The sequence below is a fragment of the Anser cygnoides genome, chromosome 13 (genome assembly GCF_040182565.1).
Source record: "Anser cygnoides isolate HZ-2024a breed goose chromosome 13, Taihu_goose_T2T_genome, whole genome shotgun sequence".
NCBI classification, from domain to species: Eukaryota; Metazoa; Chordata; class Aves; order Anseriformes; family Anatidae; genus Anser; species Anser cygnoides.
The window spans coordinates 20,288,713-20,306,419 of NC_089885.1; the positions used below are offsets into that span (position 1 = coordinate 20,288,713).

At 44.3% G+C, this 17,707-nt stretch overlaps 1 protein-coding gene across 6 annotated transcripts in view; it reads left to right on the forward strand.

Annotated features, from left to right (window-relative positions):
* Positions 1-213: 213 nt before the first annotated feature.
* The window catches only part of LOC106042987 (fibronectin type-III domain-containing protein 3a-like), a 46,216-nt gene continuing 28,722 nt past the window's right edge, over positions 214-17,707 (forward strand). For 2 of the 6 annotated variants that reach the window (XM_067005113.1, XM_067005114.1), the window contains exons 1-2: positions 214-372; positions 4,981-5,084. The gene's annotated coding sequence lies outside the window, so the exon portion shown is untranslated. Of the gene's footprint in view, positions 373-942; positions 1,384-4,980; positions 5,085-5,628; positions 5,787-17,707 lie in introns of those variants that run through there. The other 4 variants (XM_048079944.2, XM_048079948.2, XM_013192249.3 and 1 more) reach the window with 3 other exon arrangements.

The window sequence follows — 17,707 nt, forward strand, 5'->3', positions numbered from 1 at the left end:
CCCCATCCCGATCCCTGTCCCAACCCCATCCCCACCCAGGCTCCCCTCCCGGGGGCAGCCCGCTCCCCGCTCCCCTCCCGTCCCCCCGCAGGCCTCGCCCCCCCCCTCCCCTCGCTGAGGGCCGCGGCCACCTGCGCGCAGCCGCCGCCGCCCTCCCGCGCCTCTTTTAGGCGGCAGCGGGCGGCCGGGGCCCTCCGCTCGGCCGGGCCCTGGGTTGCCGCGCCCGCCCGCCCCGCTCCGCTGCCGCTCCCGCCCCTGCCCTGTCCGGCCGGCCGGCGGCGCAGGCGCAGCGGCCGCATTCCATCATGGCGGAGCGCTCCGTTGGCGGGCGGCAGCGCCGCGCCTGAGGCGGGGGCAGCGGCGCCGCGCACGGTCAGTGCTGCCGCGGGGCCCGCGGCTCCGGGGGGGGGGGGGGCTCCTCGCTGGGCTCCGGGCCGGCGGCTGCCTGGGCGGGGGCGGAGGGGCTGGGACGGGACGGGACGGAACGGGACGGGATGGGACGGGATGGGGGAGAGCGGCGGTGGCGGCGGCTCCCCGCCCGGGGCGGCCGCGGTGCGGGGCAGCGGGAGCCTGAGGGCCGGGATGGGGCCGGGGCTGGGCTGCGGGGGGGCTCCGGAGCGGCGGTGGCGCTGTTCCCTGGCAGCCCCGGTGCCCCCCGGGTGGGGCGCGGTGCGTTGGGGTGGGCGCCCGGCTCCCCGCGCTCTCCCTTCCCTCCTCGCTCAGCGCCCCCGGCCCGCAGCCCCCCCCCCCCCCCCCCTTCCGCCCCGCCTCATCGCGCCCCCTCCCCGTGTGCCCCGGGCCCGTCCCGGGGGCTGAGGGGGCCGCGAGCCGAGGCCGTTTCCCCCCCCCCCCCCCCCCCCGCCGCCGCCCCCCCGCCGTTCTCCCCGCTCGGCCGCCGGAGCCGCTGCCTGCGAATGCCACGTCGCCTTCTGCCTGTGCTGCCTGTTCCCCTTGAGCGAGCCGGCTCCAGACGCCTCCCCCCAGCTCCTGCCGGGCTCGGGCAGGGGGAGGTCAGCGCTGCCAGCACGGCCTGGGGGGGGCCCGGCTGCCCCCCGACCCTCCTCGGGGCACGGTGGGGCTGGGGGACCCCGCTGCGGCCGCTTTCAGCTCACCCCATTTACTGCCTCCTGCACAGGGCTCCTGGCTGCGGCCCTACACGGTCGCCTTCCGACTGGGGGAATCTCTAGGGGTTCGCAGCCCCCAGCCCCTCTCCTCTGCTCCACGAGCAGCACGCCGCGAAATCTCATTTTGCCGAGCCCTAACGCCTCGCTGGCAGGTGGATTTGCTTCCTACCCAAGCCGATCGCTCGCTTTTGTGCCTTGTGTTTAAAACTTGCTGCTCAGACCTCTTGTTGGAGCGATGGAAGTTTTCTGCAGGGCTAACGTACGTACGTACTTCGGTAGCTGGGGCTATATTAAGTTTCAGTTTCTATCTATTCTTGGAATAATTTGTCTCTCCTCTGTCCCGTGGCGGTGAGGTTTTCAGCGGTGTAAGTCATCCCGTGCTTCACCTGGTGCCTGGTTGTGAGCACGGGCGCAGTGCCCCTGCAGCCAAGTTCTTGGATGGTCCGCTGTGCCTGCTGGCGTGCCGATAGCCACGCGCCTACCGCCTGTGATTCCTGCTGCATCTTTTATTTATTTATCACTACAAAACCCGGTCCGATAGGGAAATACTATCTCAGTCACAGATGGAAAGACTGAGGCACAGAAATATTTATGGCCCAAGGTCACACAGGAAGTATGTGGTGAGGCAGGGAATTGAATCTAGATTTCCTGAGACTCAGATTAGTATTTTAACCAAGGAAGCATCCTCTCTGCGTTTTAAGCCAGTAAATTGTCCTTGGAGTTAATAGCCAGCATGAAAGGGAGTACTCTGTGTCTTGTACGGTATCTTTGTGAGCAAAAAGCAAAATCCAGGTGGCTTCCCACACGCTCTTGCATTCCTTTTTCCTGTTTTATGTAATTTGTATGTGAAAAAGGATAAGGTGGTAGAATAGGAAAGATCTTGACTTCTCAAGACTGTGTGTAATCATGCATGCTGAAAACCAGCCAGCTATTACGCCGTCCTCTCGTTTAGGTCTTGGTACCTTACCGTGTTCCAGATCCCTCAAAGTTTTGGAATGCTGTTGTTGTCTGGGAATAATTTATTGTTAGCTAGAATCAGGTCTCATATTCCGTACAGCTGAGTTGAAAGCAATCTGCCGTTCATTGGATCGGAGCTTGTGATTTTTAACGCAGCAGCCCCTGAATAAACAGAACTTGTGTTGACTGTCTTAGACGTCTCCTGGAGCAAGCTATTACAAGTCGTTCGTTCACTTGTAGGCTCGGTGCTGCTGCACCGAGTTGTTGAAAAACTTGGCCTTAACTGTAATTATTCCATTTCGTTGTCAGAGCGCTGCTTAATTTCAACTTCTCGGGTTCTTTATCTGCACAGCTACATACTAGGAGCTGTTTTCATTCCCATTATGTAAGGATCGCTTATTTGTGTTTGTCAAGTTCCCTAGTTAATTTCACTGGAGTGTTTTAGTTGCCAACAGTTTTGAAGAATCGAATGGTTTAAACCCGTAATTCCTGGCGTGTTCACCTTTAGAGAGAATAAAGATAACTTTGCCTACACAAATCGTGTTTCCTGCCACAGCCCTTGATCACAAACTGCATCTTTCTTTGATGTTGTACAGAAACCAAATTTGCAACAAAGTTGAATATAAATGCTCTATATAACACTTTTAACGGTCTTTTGTTTGGGTGTTTTTCGGAGGCTAGCATTTGCATCGTGTTGACAGTGTGGGCTGTCACACCCATACCAGCGCTCTTTCATCTTTTATATTTATTTTTAGAAAAGGTTTGGTGGGTCCTTAAAAAAGAGGATTTCGTGTGTACTGTGCAGACAGTAAAAATTCTGGTGTTGTGCTCGCGAGAGCGCCTGGCCTTGGCACCCCCCGGAGTCTGGTACGCTGGGGCTGCGTGGGTATTTGCAGACCCATTTGTACACCCGCTATTAAAAATGGTTTGGAATCCCTTTGGATGAACTTCATGCACATTTGAATGCGCATTCAAGGTTGGAAGACTGAAGCCAGGGCTTTTATTTGATGACCTGCCATTTCTCCAGCTTTGAAGACTTCTCGTCAAACCGTAGAAGTGCACTTGTGGCTTTTAAGAAAATATACAGCTGGGAAGGCATTCCTACGATATTTCACGACTTTGATGCAGAGTACTGTAAGAATGCCTTCCTTAGTTATATATTGTCTTGTTTGCCTGTCATCATTTTATGTGGACGGAGAAGAATTTTAAATTTACCTCTGAAAGCAGATGAGAAAACCCCACTGTTAGCTCTACAGCAACGGTCAAGAGACTGGAGGTAAAAAATAGTATTTCTCGCTTCTAACTTTGGTACGTCTCAAAATGATCCAGCCTGAACTATTGGTATTCAAAATTGTGGTTGCTCGCTGCTCCAGTTTCAAGGCTGGTGAATATCGGAGAAGTAACCTTTTCATTTTTTCACCTGTTTTTAGCAAGTTGTCATGAAGCTTACCAAGGTCAAGATGGTTAGTTTTCAGCTGTTATCTTTGCTGCAAGCCAGACCTTAACTGAAAAGTTTTGGATTCCTGAGTGAGGAGCACACACTGAACCCTTTATTGCATTCTTGAAGAGCTTATTGTAAAAGCAGCGATAATTTATTCTTTCAGTGGTGCTAACACAATCCTTTCTGTGTATTGACCAGCAAAGACAGACCACTGGCTCAGCGCCCTTAGTCCGTTTCAATCTTAATGTAAATCTGCCATTGTTCCGAATATCTTGATTGATGTGCCAAAATGCCTCCGTTCGCGCAGGATTCACTTTCCAGCACCGGGGCCCGATGCTTTGCATCTTTTTGTCCATGTCTCATTAAAAGTAGTTCAGGAGGACATGATGAGGCTGCGACTTGGGCAACATCTGCGGCTTCGCAACAGTATCACCTTTCGGGTGGGAGCAACAATGGATCTGCTGTGTTTGCAGGAGGAAGCTGCGGGAGCCGTGGCTGGCTCGGTGCAAAGTTAACCAGCGTAGTCTAAACTACTTCAGTGAGCTCCGGGGGCACTGATTTCTTATTGCAGTCTGGTAAAGCTGCAGGACACACGGGCCTGTGCCATGGCTTTAGAAAAAACGTACCGTGAATTGACAAATATTTGTCAGACTCACTAAATTTGGAGACCCAAAACGGTGCCATTCACATTCCTCAGTGTGCAAACAGTTTAGGAACTGGAGTTTGGTACTCAACCCAGTGCCACGAGAGAGCTGATGATTTTTGCACCATTAAATGTAAAATCTTGAATGGCGTTGGTGCCTGCTGAAGCCATCCGTTACCTGCTCCTGGTGGCGCAACTTTAGTGGAACAGTTTCTAGAATAAAGCCGTGCTGCACCGTAACAGTAAATTGTGACCGTATTTTCCGGATTGTACAATTAATCTGTTTTCAGTGTACCCTATCAGAGGGTAAATATGTTCCTGGTAATTTCAATTTGGGCACACTTACATACTGTTTGGAAATTGACTCTCTCCCCCTTGCTATTGTCATATAGAGGAACAGAGCATTGAGCAGACACCTAAGTAAATACACTCACTGGCCACAGAATGCGCTTCATACGGGAAGCATCATCGTTGCATTCAAGTTCCTTCTCACGGATTAGATCATAGCGTAAGCAGTGGAGTGTCTTTGGCTAATATGGCATTAAATGTATGTGCAGTGTGTTTACACAGTTGTCAGGTTTTGCATTCTGTACACAGAAAGGCTGTGAAAGGTCTTTTGGTTCTTTCACAGCGGAGTCTTCCTTGAGTTTATTTGCAGAATATAGTGGAGTTGATCATTGGCTGTTCGCTGATAGCTTTTGCTCTTTTGTTCAGTCTTAAGTTGTTTTCTGCATGGTTTTCTGTTCTCTCCTTAAGAATTTGTGCTTGCCAGTTGCTAAAAAGAAAATTACTATTCCATTTTTTCTTGTCTACAGAAAGAAGACTGAAGGACAGTACAGCACCTTGTTCATACTACAGCAGGCACTGACCGCGTACCATTCATCAGCAGGAGCAATTTCAAGACAGGAGAGTGACAACGGTAATTAGACATCATTTACTATTCTCCCAGATTTTGAGGCTTTTTTTTCTTGTAAGTCATTTTAAGGTGAAAAAATGTACAAGTATTGGATGGACTTTTAGGCTTAGAGGCTGAGGACTCTTTTTTTTTTCCTTCTTTGGTGCTCCCCCCCTTTTTTTTCTTTTTTCTTTTTTCTTTTTTTATAAATTACTGGGTAACATCAAAGAAAAAATGAGTTAGGGAAGGAAGAACTGATAGAGTTCTTGCGGTAAGAAGAGGCTCAGTATTTCCACATAAGCGTTATTGATTTTATAATGTAGCAACCTTATCTTTATTTTGGCATTAATCTCACACTCCTTCCCCCAGATGGAATTTTTGTCTTAATGAGACTTGCATAATTGGCCTTTGTATAAAGAAAAAGTAAATTCTGTTTTTAGCAAAAGGCATTTCCTGTATAGAAAACAGTTCAAATGAGTGGTTGCTTACTGATAAGTGACTAACTGGATGGCATTACTTAGATACAATGAGTTTAGTTGGAGCTCATGAAATTGAGCTGTTTGGTCATGGAATAGATCAAGTCATGGAATTGATCTGTCTGTTAAAAAAAAAAAGGCAGAAAACTGCCATCAGTACGATGTGCATGTTTTTTTCTTGAGGCCAAGAACTCCACAACTTATTTTTTTAATGAAGGTTCCTGTGAATTATATTCTCTCATACAAAACGGTAAGGCCCTTACTAAACCATGGCTATTGCTTTCTTTTTTTAAAAAAAAAAAGCCGAAAGTGAAGACAAGTTTTAGAAGCTGTTGGCTAAACAATGTATTTTACATAGAAAGAGAATAAGCAGCTCCAGTATAAAAATACTTATGGGGGGGGGGGGGGGGGAACACCTTTTTAATGTAAAGACGCAAAGTAGTTTTTTAATTTTGTAAAGAATTGAAGTATGTCCTGAAGGCCATAATCACGTTTTTCTAAAAAGAACTTCTGCCTATAATGCATAAAGTGCCTGTTGCAAGGGTGGAGGTCTGATCTCTAAGTCATGTATGTGAGTTCATGTATCACTATCTATTTGCAAGTTAGAAGGGAGAATTTGTTAATATTTATCAGAATGGCTATCCATCCATCCTGCACAACCATCACGTAGTCATTAATTAGCCCTATCCTTTGAAAACCTTTTGATTGCGTTTGTGATGTTGGCTGCCATATAACTTACAACAGGGTGAAATTGCATTTTTGTGTTGCGTCAAATCAACGTAGAATAGTGTGTGAGCAAATACATCATTAAATACAAAACAAATCTTTGGTGAAAAGTTAAGTGCCTTGTGAGCAAATGGATTTTTTTCACAAGATGTGATAAAATAACGTGGTCACTTTTTTAATATTACTTTACAGTCTCCTGGAGTTGAATTTGTATTTTGGGAGAAAACAGTCTAACCAGTGAAATACATGCTTCATCTCAATTTATAAGCATTTTTCTCAACTGTTTAAAATCTTCTAGTAAATATCTTCAACACTGATACCTCTTTAATGGGGATCAGTTGCTCTCAGTTCTGCTTTGTGAGGTCTTAGCCTTCCAAATGAGGGGCAGTGTCCTGTGCCCTTAATGTATAACTTCATTTAGGATGATCATACCACAGTTAGTTGAAGGAATAAAGACAGCCTTTTAATATTCCCATAGATTTGCAAATATCTATATAAAAGAATCAATATTTGATTGCACCTCTGAACTTTTTGCAGTTCAACTGGTTTACCAGTAAATCCAGGTACAGAAGCAGATGATTTTAGTGTAGTACCATGCATCAGGTGAACTGTGTTAGATCATTTTATGCATGCTCCTGGCCTGTCACAAATGCTGGGTGAAGTGTTGTTTACAAGACTTGTTTATGATCTCGTACTTGCATTTTGCCTTGCATTTTCTGTGAGCTAAAAAAAATGCACATATTCTGTTACCACGAGACTGCTCAGATGTGGTAATTTAAGTAATTTATTGGTGTGTTTTTAGCCCTTGGTTTAAGTATAATCTGTTTTAACAGATTATACTAATATCTGTTAACATTATTAACATCTGTTTTATTTTATTATTTATTATTTATTTATATTAACACCTGTTTTAATTTGATCTGCTGGGCAGCTAGAGCATTACATCCTGAGCCTCTTCTCATGTTGTGCAAGTAGGCCTCCAGTTTGTGTGTCAAAATAATTTTTCTTTGCTTGAAGGTTGCATAATCTTAAAATTGTAAAAATGCTTTGTTTTTGCTGCATCATTGTTCTTGGGTTTGAAGACATATTTTGTAAGAGTTCTTAAATTCAAAAAGCTTGTTTGTCAATCCATCGATTGGTTGCATCAAGAACGTTTCTGATTCCCAGAAGGAGATTGAATCAGAGCTAGTGGAAAACCAGCCTATGCTCTCCTTAGTGCCCACAGAAACCTGCTTGTTATTACTTTTATGAAGTCCTGATTTTCCTTCCCGTCTGTTGGATTAGACAACAGCTGACCGATCTGACCGGTCTCATGGTAGAGAGCCTTTCCTGGAAATGGGGTTGTTGCTGTTGTTTTTAAATAATCTGAATGATTGCTTCCTCTCAGTCAAGCTTAAAAAAAAAAAAGTTCAAGGTTTGGATTGTGTTTGTGTCGCGCCGGCCGTAACAGCTTTGTGTGTCTGCCATCCCACACTGTTCCCTAGGTTAGTTCAGGATGGGTGTTGCGTGGGTCAGGCACTGGAAGGGCCTGAGCTTTGCTGCTGTAACCGAAGGAGGTTTCGTTGGCTCGGGACGCTGACTTCCCTGTCTGCATGCAGCACGGCGTGGCGTGTTTGATGTCTGGAAATGTGGTGCATGGGACCAAGTAGGTCAGCCGCGCTCAGGGTGCGCTTTGCTAGCTGGTCCTCCGCCAGCTCTCATTTGAAGATTAAAGAAAAGCTTTTAGAAGTACCTGGGTATTTATTCCTCGCTGTGAGATAGGGATTCCTCCCTGAACAGAGGAGGCTCAGGTGAGCAAGGTGCTGTGCGATATTTATGTTCCTCTTGTGGCAGAGCTGTCTGTACGTACAATAGCTGTTGCTTTGGATTTTTTCTGTTCTTTGAAACAACGCTTTTTTCCCTGAAAATAAAGAAGATTGATAAATATAATGCTTCTTCTGGAGGGGAAAACCTTACTGTAAAAAGGGATTCAACTGCACGTTCCACCTCAAGACCGAATATGTCCCACGAGGAAGAACCGTACTTGGTTATCCAGGTACTTAACCTGAATTTCAGAATCTCAGAGCATATGCAGCTCCTGTAGAAACTTGCATTTCCCATCTCGTAAATCTTGGCACCATTTTAAACATTTTGCTTCATCACTTCAGTTCTGCAGTTACTTAAAGCTGTAAACACAGCTACCTTGGGGGGGACTGATGGTTTCTCTGTGGCTCTTACTGCTTATCACCAAGGTGTAGAACAGTTTCTCCTATTTTCAGGTACATCATAGGGCCTGTGCTTTTAAGAGTGTACTGTTGTCCTTCTACAGCTGTGTGTATTTATTTTCAGAGAAGTGCCCTGTTAGTTTTCCAGCTGTTCTTTACCACTGGTAACACTACGACTGCACCATGAGTCCTGTACGGATGCTGTCATTACTTTCGTTCCCTTTGTAGGGTTTTCATTTCTCGTGCTTTTTTTAATCAAATTTTCATTTCAAAGACATGCTCTACTTCTTGTGGCTCTGATCAGTTTTCCTGGCTCATGCATTTGTTTTTCAGTGGACTATGTTGTATGCTGCTTCCATAGCTCTAAAGTCACTTAGTCAGACGTTTGGGTATAGCGTTTCAGTGGTCGGTTGGTAATGGGTAAATAAACTGGTTTGCATCAGAGCCCCAACAACCTGACCAATGTTTTGAAATTGAGGGGACACAGTTTCACATTTAGAAAATTATGTTATTACGTTGCCGTTATTAGAGGCTTTTTCACATAAGCCTGCAAATGTCATGCTTTGTTCAGCTTCGGGGCGTTAAAACGAGCAGCTTAGCTTCTGCCAGAACATCTCATCTTCCCGGCCAGTGGAAAGAAGCAGTCAGTTTTGCTTCTGACTTCAGTTGTTTGTGGGTTTGTTTTTTTTTAACTGCACCGATACAGCTGAGAAACGTCTGAATCCCGTTCCTTTCTTGAAGTTGAAATAAGAATGAAACGCTTTAGGGGCTCTGTCCTTGAGCACTTCTGGGGGCAGGAGCGGGACCTTTCAGGAACTCCTGGCTTTCGTTTGACGGGGCTGGCCGCTTCGGAAGCAGCACAAAAGTGCTTAGGATATGAGCCTGCTTTGCTGGCGATAAGATAGAAAATGTAAACCAACTAAAACAATAAAGGAAAACACCTAAAAGCAGTGCCGTGTTTGCCTCATAGAAACCGTAAACACAAACTTGATAGGCCTCAAAAATCAATAATTAGGAAAATTATAGCACGATCAATGAGCATATTGTTAAACAACAGTCAGATCAAGTCAAACCTAATGCACTGTGAGTGTCGGCAGGTACTTTCTCCTGCGGTGGCAGTTCCTGATGGTGGGGTTTGTCCCCTGGAGAGCAGCTCGGGGCTCTGCCCGCAGTGGGACGGGGCCGTGGCCCTGTGGGGTGAGCACTGCCCTTCAGGTGCTTTTGCCTTCTTTCCTTCGTGGAACAGGGAGCTCTGAAATGTTAAGGCGTGAAGATCAGGATACAAAGCAGTCTGTAAGCGCTAAGGGCAGTTGGTTGTATAGTTTTTATTAGAGGGTGGAGGGAAGCAATTTTTTTTATTGCTTTCCTGGCACTGTTGCATCAGGAACCTGATCCGGATTGTTAAGGGAGGATGAAAATTGATCCTGTCACTCGTGGCAGAGTTCCCATGTGTCTTGGTCTGCTGTTTCTGCTGTTTCTCTGGTTTTAGGGAGGGTTTTTTTGGTGGCTGTGACATGAGGACTTCCCATCTTGATCTTAATATTCCTTTAGTGATGATGTCTATGGGCAGTCAGGTCTTAGAGTACCCTGAGAGGGGGGCATTAATACTTAATCATTGTTAGCAAAAAAAAACAAGTGTCCCCTAATTTGCTGACTGCCTTTTCTCCCCTGCTCTCATACAGAGCATTTACACCTTGGGCTTCCCCCCTCCATGGGTCCTTCCTGTCAGTGGTCGCAGGAGCCAGCTGGCTTCCTGCAGCTTTTGGGATGCCGCTCGCGGTCCTTCTGGCAGCCGGCCTCGTGTGTCTGATCCTCAGATGGCTTGGTGAGCGCTGGAGGACTAGCCGGGCTGGTACAGGGTTTATAGTCACTTCTGTATTTTACCATGGAAACTATTAGCGCTGCTTGGGAATAAGCATTTAAGGAACAGTGAAACTTTCTGGGAAACGCAGGGAAATGTTTGGGTCCCTGTAGAGCTACCTCTACCTATCTGTGGCCTCTTCATGTAGTCCCTGCCCTGCCTTTGAAAGCTTTCCAGCGACACAATTTGTACAGTTGTCACTTTGGATGTGGACCTAAGCAGAAACACGTCTTGGGTGATGGCAGTGGCAGTGAAATGCTGAGGTTAGGGGATTCGCATCTTTTTCCACGTGTAAAGCAAGTAGTTCCCTACCAGGGCATCCGCAGCAGTTTAGGTGTTGTCGCTTTTTCAGGCATCAACATAAAAAAAAAAGATTTGAAGAGTTTCTAGAAGAAAACATTCGATGCAGCGTGCTGAAACCACGTACTGTGGAGCTGGGTGGGTGATTTGTTGGTGTTCTTATTGTTTTATGATAAAAAAAAAAAAGCCTTACCTAGGTCAAAATTGCTCGTACCTAGGTCAAAATTACATCCTTTTTTTCGCTGCCCTAAGTATTAAAAATGTCTGACTGAGCACGTTTGTAGGGTAAGTCATGAAGAGTGTTTTCAGTATCAAAGTTGTGGTGCCCTCCTGGATGGAAGCCAGACTTCACGCAGGATGGTGCAGACAAATTCACTGGGGTGTCATTATAAATTATTCCCAACATTTTAATCAAAACATATATTTAGTTTTGAACAGATGACTGTTATGGAGTGATGGTGGTCTCTTCAGAGCTAAAATTGTAACTGAGCTTCTGTTAAGCCTGATTCTGCTAGGTCTCTCACTCCCTTAATCTTGCTGAAAGTAAACCGATCCACCTAGAACGTCTCATGTGTGGTCCTGTGGCAGAGGAGAACTATTTTAGGATCGGGATGATATCTTAAACACCTTGTTAGTACTGTTTATTTGAAAAACTTGGGTGGGAGAAGGTAGCTTGTATCTTTTTTTTTTCCCTAAATGTTTCCTACCTCAAATTTGCATGGGGCATACATTTCAGATCTGGAGGGGTGAGTTTTAAAATTCATAAATCAGGTTTGATCTTTTTGACGAGGTTATTCCTTAGCCTGAGGTTGGGGACTTCGTTTGTTTGTATATTTTGTTCTTTTTAACAGCCTTTGGAGATCATGGATGCAAACTTTGACAGGCTGGAGAGTATTTAAAACATCCGTAACTCTTAGTTTGCAAGGGTCTGGAGCGTGAGGCATGGAAGTATCTCAGCATTTGCTTTGTATCAGAGTGCACGAACTTCATATATGTGTGACCACAGATCTAGTTCTATACGATACTATTTTCCAAATGTAAAAGTAATTAACAAAATATGTTGCTTGTAAAGAGGATTTTTCCCCCACTTAGTGGAAATAAATATACACTACGTAACATAAAAGTATAATAAATATATATAAAACAATAATTACATTAATACAGAAAATATAATTAAGGCTTTTGGTTTTGATACAATAGTGTTCTAAATAAATAGCAGTATAATAGTAGTTTACTTCCTGCAATGACACAAACTTTTGCTCAGATTAGAAGGTTGCATGAGGCAGCGAACCTAGAAATCAGGAAGTCTGAGCTGAATTTCTTGCTGACCGTCAGACTTCCTCTTTGGTCTCGCATACATTGTTCTTTCTACTTCAGGCTTACTGTATTTAAAAAAAAAAAAAGCTCCATTTAATTAATAAGGTCCTTGAAATAGGAAACTTTCTCATATTAAATCCACCACTTACTATGATAAAAACACAGTCTTTGTGATATCTTATGTGTGGGCTTATAAACTTTCTTACTATTTATGAAATCTGTTCAGTTTCTTCTCTGGAAAGCAGAATGAAGCTGACCCATTTCTTCCCACAGTGTTCTCTTTCTGCATTTAGTATACGTTAGTGTATGTATGAGGCCTTTCTGGAGAGAAATTTTTAAGACACTAGGATAATATTTTAACATGAAATAACAGGATTTCTAAGACTTTATAAGTATATAACACTGCTACACATTTGCACAATAAATCTCATTCTATGAGTGTGATTAAAGGATATAATTCCAATAAAAATATTTTTCAATATGTGAAGTTTATTTTGTGCAGAGTTCTAAAAAACATTTAATAAATACACAACCTTTTCTTCATTTTTATGAGCCCTGTACATAACTGCAAATTCATTGTTACTGCTTAAAAAAAAAAAGCCTGTAAAATTGTTGATGTGCTGTTGGTGTTTCCTGGTAACTGTTCCAAAATTCGTGATGAGATGAAAGTGGTGCCTTTGTAGAGAAAAATGTTTCCGCTTGCTGTTCCAGTTTTGAAGTTTTCTGTTGCGTGGTTCAGATGGAGGTGACGGCGTGAGTTGGAGGTGGCACCTCATTCCAAGCTGCACACTGGCAAACGGCTAAATGAGCATTTGTAAACCTAATATGCAGTAAGCATTACTTCTGTTAGGTTTAGTAAGCTTTTGTTAATTACCACCCCTGCATACATAAGCTGTTGTTAATAGCTACCCCAATATACTGGAATTGCATATTTCTCTCACGTTCTGATTTGAAACTATTTGAAATTTCACTTTCAAAATGTCTCGTGAAAATCCCTGATGTTTCCCAGACTTAAGGAATGAATACCGCATATCCTAAAGACCCGTTAGCTACCTGTGCTTTGCTGTGTGGCAAGCACAATAGTTATTTTTATGTAAATAAGGGCCCTGCTTTATCACGGAGGCGGTGACTTCAGATGGGAGTAGGCAGGAATCAATGAACACAGTTCAGTGCGGATCCTCAGCAGCTGGACGGGCTCCAGGATGACTGCAGCACTGGTGGAGAAGAATTTGGGCTGGAGAAAAGGGAAGGCCAATGTTTCAGTCTTGCAGAGCCTCTGCGTTTTTACTATGTCAGGAAGTGAGGTCAGGCACAGCCGCTGTATACTGTAATTGTTTTCTGGAAGGCTAGTCATTAAGATTTTCTGTTTTTCTTAGAAGCCTTTGTAGTGCGAGGCTGTCAGTGGAAAATACTGCATTTATTTTAACATGGTTAACATGATTAACCATATTACATTAACACAGTGTTGAATTACTCAGTGCTTCTCAGAGTATACTTCTAAAATATGAGCTGGTTTTATGTGGTTTAAAAAGCCTTAATATCCTATTTTGTCATACCCAGATATAGCAAAAGTCTGTTAGTACTAAGTAATTTGAAATCCATCTTTCAAGACTTTCATATGAACTAACATTCCTGGAAGTCTGCTAAATGATATTTGTAGGTATTAGAACAAAGTAACATTCATCTTAGGATCGCAGAATGGCAGGGAGTTGGAAGGGACCTCAAAGCCCACCCAGTGCCACCCCCTGCCATGGGTAGAACACCTCCCAAGAGCCCAGAGGGCCACCACTTGTCACCAGCTCCCACCTTGACATAGAGCAATCCTCTGCAACTCTGGCTGCGGCCATCCAGCCAAATCCAATTAATACAGAAACAAATGTGAGTCCTCAGCGTAACAAACTGATTACACTTATTCAACTATATGTCAGTGATTACTACAGAGTATTGAAGCAAATTCAATTGCAAAGGCGCACAACCATTTTTTCACTTATTTATATTCCAAACTGAGATATTAGAATGAATTCAGGCAAGATGCTGAATGTAAACCCTGCTGTATGTTAAATCTTAATATATATTCTATTAGCTTTGTAAAATTAAAATATTTCAGCATTTTAGATGTATTTTTCTTGAGCTACCTTTCTGGAAGGGGTGTTTCTGAGATGGTTAGTCCTGATGCTGCTTTTTAATGACTGCTGTGCTATATGGGCTTTAATCCATCCTCCAGGCCAAACAAGGGTGGGGAATGACCTTTAGCTGATGCATACTAGAAACCGCTGTAAAGAAATGAATCAGGCAAGAAGTACCGTTACAAAACATAACCTTTCTAAAAATTAATCTATTTAGCTCCATGCTGACTCAAAAAACATGCAAGGCATGATGACAGAGTTCCAGAAGATGCATCTCCAAATTCCGTTCTTGATTCTTATATAACGATTCACTGTTAGTATATTCTTTGAAATGTGGAAAACGACAAAATTTGTCTAGTCCATGATACTTCCAGAAAGGATTTTTGTTTTTTTAATCCATAACTTTAGATTTTGCATATTAGTTTATTTTTAGTATAAACACTAACTGAATTTTTAGTGCAGATGCTTTTGTTTATTTGTTGTTTTTTTCCTCACTGCCCACTTGGATAGCTAGTAGTGATGATAAACTTAAAATGTCTCACTGCCAAGAACAGACCCTGGAAAATAGCTGTCTGAGCCTTTCTTTCACCAAGATAGAAGCGACCAGCCCTCAGAGGTGGCCAGAGATGGTTTTTGGTTCAGTTCTACCTGCAGGCAATTCTTCCTCCTTTGGGCCACACACGGCTCACCAGCTGGATTTGCCTGCCCAAGCTGACTTGTCTTGGGTTCTGGGTAAAACCAAGAGCCCGGAGAATGCCTGGGGACAGTGGCAGAGTTGGAGGGGAACTGTGAGTCTTCATTTGGTAGCACATTGGCCATGGGACTTGTGGCTGGAGATCAGTTCGTGATTCTCAGATCTGCTATTGTGCCCACGCGGTGCTTGTCCTCCACCTGCAGCACTTGTCCTCCACCCTTCACAGCAGCCATGCAGCGTTACTTACCCTCCTGCTACTTTTGTGTTAAGAGTTGTGGGGCTGAGCTAGTCACAGAATATCCCAAGTTGGAAGGGACCTGCAAGGACCGTTGGCTCCACACAGCACCACCCAAAAATCAGACTCTATGTTTGAGAGCACTGTCCAAAACCTTGTTGAACTCCAGCAGCTCGATGCCATGACCACTGCCCTGGGGAGCCTGTCCCAGTGCCCGACCACCTCTGGGTGCAGAACCTTTTTCTAACCCCCAGCCTGACCCTCCCCTGTCCCAGCTCCATGCCGTTCCCTCGGGTCCTGTCGCTGTCCCCAGAGAGCAGAGCTCAGCGCCTGCCCCTCCGCTCCCCTCGTGAGGCAGCTGCAGGCCGCCATGAGGCCTCCCCTCGGCCTGCTCTGCTCCGGGCTGAGCAAACCAAGGCACCTCCGCCACTCCTCACACACCTTCCCCTCCAGACCCTTCACCATCTTCATAGCCCTCCTCTGGACGCTCCCTTCTTTTACTGCGGAGGACAGCAGGGCTGGATGCCTTGCTGCTAGGTTAGCAGTAGAGGAGGTGTGGGTAACGGTATTCCAAGATGCATTTCTACTTCTTTGGGTTGTTTTTCAGGAAATTGTGCTGACTGTGTAATAACTTCTCAGGGATTCTCTTTTACCCAGATGCCACCTGCTTCCTTGGAAATGGAGTCTTTTGGGAGGTGAACCTGTTGATATCATGTTTGGGTGTGCTTTATTTCCATCGAAAAGTTTTAGCTGTTAAACATGCTGGGGTTGAGTCCCGTTCCTTTTAAACAGCAGAAGTGGTGCCTTTGAGAGCAGCCGTGTGTTTTGCTGCTCCTTTATCAGTATTCCCAAGGAATGAAGCTGTGCTCTTAAAGAAGAAAACAAAACAAGAAAAAACACGAGGGACTTTGCAAATAAAAATGATAATAAAAAGCTGTATGTAGTGGGATGTGCCTCTGCTGTTCGTGTGCTGTCACTTGCAGCCATCTGAGCCCAGCTGTACAGTAAGGTGTTGGCTTTCTGAGTCAGCTGAAACTGCCCAAGGGTTATTGAAATGGTTTCATTTACGCTAGTACTTCCATTTTCTCTTAACATATGGAGATTACTACTTGCCATGAAATAGTATTCACTGTTTTTGGAGGTTGTCAGTAACCATATGAAAACATTTGTTTCGAATATTTCAAGAGGAAGTTCTTGGTGTGAAACATCCCGAAGTTACAGCATGAAGCAAGTAGGAGGTGTGCGTGCGTGTGTCGGTGAAAATGTGCCCGCTACCTGTGGAGTCAGGCTGCAGATGCGCGATGCCGAAAGGCACGTGGGTGTTGTAGGAGCTGCGCTGCGCGGCTCGCCGGGGCGCACGGAGCCTCAGAGAATTGCCCTGAGCCAAGTGGGAGACATGGGCAGAAACGGAACGGTTATTTAAAGCTGCAGGTGGCATTAGGGCTGGTTTCAGAACACGTTTTTCGACAGCTGGTTGTTTTGGTTAGCTGAACATCTGAATGCAGATTTAGTTGCTTTTTGATGAAGGGTTTTCCCCTTTATATTAAGTGCTAATTTCTGTCGTCTTTGAGGTTTTTAAATGAAAGAAATTGATACTGTGCACACACGCACACATGTATTTTATATATTTAACGTACGTAAAATAAAACAACGTATTTTCAACCTGCTTGTGTATACTGAATTCCTATTATGGAAGCAATTTCTCTTAAGGCTTAACTATAAACCTCTAAAAATAGAAGAGCTGTAGAAGAAGAAACTACTGCCGTAATTTTAGCATACTGACTGGCAGCATTACTGTACAGATATTTTTAAGTGAAATAGTTGCATACACTCAGATGAGCCTGTTTCCTTGGCAGTGGTAATTCAAAATCTGGCAAATAAGGCAGAAGATTATTCTATTCAGGAAGTAAATAACATGCTAAGGTAGTTAGGTATATTTAGGACAAACCTGATACAAATTTAAACTTTGGAAGTCACATGGAGCCCTTGCATCTGTCTCTTTGGTCTCTTAAAATTGTGTTACTGGAGCAGACCCGGAAAACAGTTGGTATGCAGAATTAAGCTAGTTGCCTTGGCAGTGGTGGGTATTTTATTATGCTGTCTTCTGTGGCTGTGCGATTGTTATCAGTTATCTTGAGATGCTCTTGCAAACAAGGAAGAATGTGTTTTTGTTATTGCATGCTACCAGCCTCTTTACCTTGCAGTGCTAATACAGGAGAAATCTTGCAATGCAACCTTTATTACAGACCCTTTCGGGATAATATGAGTTAACACCAGCAGACATTATGAAAGTCCGGCTGTATATTTCCCACTGTTGCTAGTCTGCTGAAGATACAGACCACAAGTACAGAATTAATCAGTTTTGTTTTGTTTTGTTTTTTCCAAATACTTTCATTTCCATACCAGCTAACTGAACAAGGATGTAGCAGTAGTATATAGACTGACTTGGTTCGTGCACAGGTGGGACGGTGTTTTTCCGTTTTGTTCTTATGTTTTGCTTTTTAATTCAATTGGAGTATCCTAAATGCATTTTGGTCTTCTGTCTGGGTTATAGGAGGTAATGGGAAGGAAGAAGGAAATGTCAGTATTTCCTGTAGTCTGTTATCTTGTGCTTTTTATGGATGCTGAATTAACTATACACCAAAAATTAATTAACAGTTGCATTATATTTTGCCTTATTGCAATTATGGATTATTCACTAGAAGCCC